The sequence below is a fragment of the Varanus komodoensis genome, unplaced genomic scaffold (genome assembly GCF_004798865.1).
Source record: "Varanus komodoensis strain SLA01 unplaced genomic scaffold, ASM479886v1 scaffold29_3, whole genome shotgun sequence".
Lineage (NCBI taxonomy): Eukaryota > Metazoa > Chordata > Lepidosauria > Squamata > Varanidae > Varanus > Varanus komodoensis.
Window position 1 is genome coordinate 1052254 of NW_025335760.1, and position 4514 is coordinate 1056767.

Below are 4514 nucleotides of genomic sequence, written 5' to 3' on the forward strand. Positions count from 1 at the left end.
GAAGCTGCGCGGCTCTGCCCCGCGCGGACTTTTATAGAGCAGCCTCCGCCCAGGCGCTCCCGGGCCGCCTCCGAGGGGAGGGGAGGGGAGGGCGCCCGCCCGCCCCCCGCCAGCGCCGGAAGCGCCGGAGCGCCGCCCTGGCCGGGCCCGTTTTGCTTTCCTTTTCTCCGGCGAGCGGCGTGACTCAGCAGCGCCCCGGGGGGTTCCCGTAAGACCGGGCGGGCGCCCGCCTCGCCCCCCCCCCGGCTGTGAAGGCGGGACCCGGAGGAACCCGAGCAAGTTCCTGCAAGCGCGCCTCGCATTTCCAAGACACGCACGAGCGAAAAACAAACGTTTGCTCATTGTTTGCTGTGGAAATGGTGACTCTGCACAGTTTCTATACCCTCGGAGTTCCTCTCGGGGTATATTTATTCATTTATTTTCGATTTCTATCCTGCCTGTTTCCTACAAAGGGCTCTAGGCAGCTTACATCCTCCTCCTCCATCCTATCCCCACCACAACAACCCTGTGAGGCAGGCTGGCCCGAGAGCCTGTGCCTGGCCCAGAGTCCCCCAGTGGGCTCCATGGCCGCGCGGGGACTCGAACCAGATCGCCTGAGTCCCGGTCCCGTGCGCTTCGCCACCGCGCCACACTGGCAATCCCCGTATCTGCGCCCGGCCCGGGACTTGTGGGTGAATCTTCGTTCAGCCCATTCATGAGATGGCGGGAAGCGTTGTCCTGCCTTAGAGTCAACAATGGCCGAATTAGGCGCGGAGAGGCAAATGCGGCTTTGAACGAACCTTAGGGCAGATCAAGCGCAAAGACGAGCAAGGTGCCAGGCCATGGCCGGCACCCCCAGTGAAATAAACTCCCGGAAAGAAAGCGAGCCCGCGGTAAGCAGGCTGTGGTCCGCATCTTCCTCCTCCTCCTCCTCCTCCTCCTCCTCCTCCTCCTCCGGGGGCCTTTCTCCAAAGCTCAATGGCAGAAAGAGGCCCCTGGGCAAGAGTGACACAAAGACGGTCCTGCCAGCCCTCCCCCAGCAGCCTCCCACTGACCCCGGAGAACTGGCCACGCTGCCTCCAGTGTGGGACAGCCCGAGCCACCGGCCCCCTCGCCTTGCTGCAGGGAGCCACGGGAGCGGGAGGAGAGGTGCTTTCCCCAGCCCACCCCAAGAGAAAGCTCCTCGGTCCTTCCCTCGCCGGCTGCTCTGGTGAGTAAGAGCCCTGTGCAGCAGCGGCAGTGGCCCGGGGCCGGTAGTGTCCTCCGGGGCCTCCGCCGTCCTGCGCATTCCCACGTGCTTCGGAGCCCCGTGGATGCCGGAGGAGGAAGCGGGCGGACCTGGCCCCAGGCGCTGACCACGTGGCCCCCTGAGCCTGCCCAGCCCCTGCTGTCGGAGGGACCCTGGCGGAATGGCACCGTGTGGCCCAAAACGGGGGGAGGAGCTAAAGGCTGGAGTTGCCAGAGATGGCCGGGGGTGGGGGGAGCGCTGGTTGCGGGTGTCACGGAGAAGTTCCCAGGGGGCTTCTCCCCCTTGCTCGTGTAAGGGACGCAGTGGGGTCGCCCCGTGAAGCTGGGCGGTGAGCAATTCAAGAGGAGGAGCCAGATTATTTGGGGAGCTGAGGTTATGCCAAAAAGCGTTCCTGCCTGGTCAGGAGGAGCCCCTCCAGCCTGGGAGAAGGGTGCGCCCAGGCGGCCAATGCCCTTCCCTCCAGCAAGCGGTTGGGGCAGCCCCCCCACCCTGCGGGTCCCCCTGTACCCATGGAAACGGGCCGAGAAAGGGCTTCCATCAGAGGCCGTTGAAACTGTCGGCCCGGCGTGTGGGCGGCTGTGCAAAGTCAAAGCCAACATTGGGCACAGTAAGGAAAGGAAAGGAACTGAAAATAAAACAGCCGGATTGTACCCCCCCCGCCCCACCCAGAGGAATCTACGGTGTGACCACATGGTCTGGTTGCTGTTCCTGGAAAGGGATGCAGGAGGGTTGGAGAAAGTGAGAAAGGGCCCGAAAGCGTCAAGGGGCTGGAGCAAATTGCTCGTGAGGAAGACGGTGCCTGTACAGAGAAAGGGGGCAGGGAGAGCTGTTGTCTCTCTCCTGATAACAGACTCCAGGCCCGATCCAGCTGGGCTTTTCTGATGCTCGCCCTCGCCTGTTCCCGTCTCCCTCATCCGGCCTGGGCAAAGCTCATAGATGATGGGATCTGTAGTCTGGCAACATCTGGCGGGCCGCAGGCTTCCCTCCCATCCCCTAAATGGGGCTCCAGGAAAAGGTATTTCTGTGCGCCGGAGTCAGTCCGCTCGCTTCTCCTGAGAAATGCTTGGAATGCCAGCACGTGCTCCGGTGGGGATCTCTTGCATCCCTCGGCGTCATCCCGGATTCCTGACCCCCGGCAGCCATAAATGGGCTTGTGCAATGCGTCCCCATAGGAGAAGAATGTCAGGAACGAAACAGGCAGGGCTTTGGCACAGCGGAACAGCCTGACGCAAGCCAGATGTGCAACAGGTAAAGCGCCCAAGGAGAAGAGGGCTTGTGCCCAGGGAAGAACTGAGGGCAGCCCGGGGAGGGGAGGGGCAGCAGTCGGGATTCGGGGCGGTGTTTGGAGGCGGTGGCGGCAGTGGGCCCGTGCGCCCCGTGTGTCGGCACCAGGCCTGGAGGGGGCTGTTGGTGGCGGGAAAGGTGGGCCGGCTCCAGAGCAGCCTGCAAGGACTGGGGTGAGCTCAGGTGGGACGCGCTCGGATCGGAGGGCCGCGACAGCCGCAGCGTGGGTGGCCTTGCAAGGGGCCTGGCGCTCGGGGGCCGTTCCTGAAGGCCCCGGGACTGGCGGCTGCATTGCCTGCCCCACCAGTTGCGAGGGGCGGTGCGCTGAGGCCCGGCCTGCGGGGGGCCAATGCGGGAGCAGAAGGTCGGGCCTTGGGCTGATGCAGCAGGGCCCTTTCCGTGGCTCGTGGGCGGCTGGGCGAGAGACGGCACACGGGGCCAGGCGATGCCAGGAGGCGGGCCCTGCCAGATCATGCCGAAGGGTCCTCGGACCCAGGGTCTGGCAGAGCTGCCCCCGAGAAGCTGGGCAGGAGGGCATCAGCCCGCCTCTGCCCCTGCGTGGCCCAGCAGGCGGGACCCACCCTGCCGATGCCCTGTGCCGGCCCCGTGCTGCTGGGGAGCAGGTGGAGCGATCGGCTGCGGAGAGATCCACAGCGCGGCAGGCCCGCTCCAGCCACGGAGGGGAGGCAGGCCGCACAGAGGGGCGAAGCTGCCACCTGGCCCACCCCAGACGTCCCGTTGCAGATGCATCCTCTTCCTCCGCGCAGGGGAACTGCTTGCAGAGAGCTTCTGACTAATCCTGAGTCAGCAGGGCCTTGTTTGGGCTGAACAGGTGACTCATCGCAACAGTTCTGAGGAAACAGAACAAGATCCAAACTGCTCCAGCGTGGAAAAATCCCTGCTGAATCACAAGCCCCTTAGACGGGATTATGTCGGGGCTGGGGAACAATAGCCGCCTCTTCGCCCTGCGAGGGGCTGGCGTCTCTCCGGCCCGGTGCGCGAGCGCATGCGCCGGGATCTCCTGGCAAGCCCGGCAGCGCCTTCTGCATTCCAGCCCGGCACACTGCCACAGCTTGCAGGAAGCAGCGAGAGGGAATCTTGGCCTTCCGCAAACTGGTGCTCTGCAGACGTTCCCAGCATTCCCAGCCATATGGCCAGCGGCTGGAATGATGGGAGTGGTGATTCAACAGATCTGAACGATAGCTTGTCCTCCTTTTGCTTTCTGTGCCATACACACCTGGGAGCGCAGGTAAGGACGAGGCATTGCCTATTTTGCCTTCCTGGGGCCGTCTGACCTCCCACAGAAATAGATCACCTGCACTTACCAATAATCTTTTGCCAGGAGATGTCGCCTCAGCCGATCTCTCTGCTCAGGGAAATTCTGAAGTCTAGAATCACAGCTCAAAAGCGCTTCTCGGAAGTCATTCAGGCGAGCTCCAAACCTTGAGCACAACGCTCCTTTCGGAAAAGGGACGGCCTCGCAGCCTCTATACCAGTCCAGCCACAAACCAGCACCTGCCCCTGGAAAATGCATATCGTGACCTGGGAGAACATGCTGGCTTGAGAAGCAGGGTTCCTGCTTTACAAAGAACATCCCTCTTTCAAGGGCTGCCCAGGCCAGGTCTGGCCATGCACGTGGTGGGCATGTCGTGAGCGGAGCCGGCTGGTGCCAGAGGTCAGACTAGATGGCCTGGGGGACCCCTTCTGACTCACTCTGTTTCTGTGTTTCTATGGCGTAACGATGATGACTCTGAAGAAGGGAGTTCTGCAGGGGCCTTGAGGTTGCCCTACAACAAGTAACAGCACCTGGGGAGCGGGCTGACAGGCACAAAAGGTCCCCAGGTCTCAGCTTTCCACACCTTGGTGAGATGTATGACTACCTCAGGGACTTGAAAGAATCTTGCAGCACCTGAAAGATTAAAAGCACAATCCCATGTGTATTTGGACAAAAATCTAGTATCATGACTGCTAGTATTTTTTTCTTCCTTTCTCCCCCCCCCCC

General features: G+C 62.5%; 1 long non-coding RNA gene across 2 annotated transcripts; it reads left to right on the forward strand.

The window, feature by feature from the left end:
* Positions 1-1949: 1949 nt before the first annotated feature.
* LOC123026187 lies at positions 1950-4468 on the forward strand. 2 transcript variants are annotated; one of them, XR_006415253.1, is made up of 3 exons: positions 1950-2476; positions 3280-3761; positions 3855-4468. It is a non-coding gene; the product is annotated as an uncharacterized LOC123026187 (long non-coding RNA). The 2 variants fall into 2 exon arrangements; XR_006415252.1 differs by having other exon boundaries at positions 3280-4468.
* Positions 4469-4514: the final 46 nt, after the last annotated feature.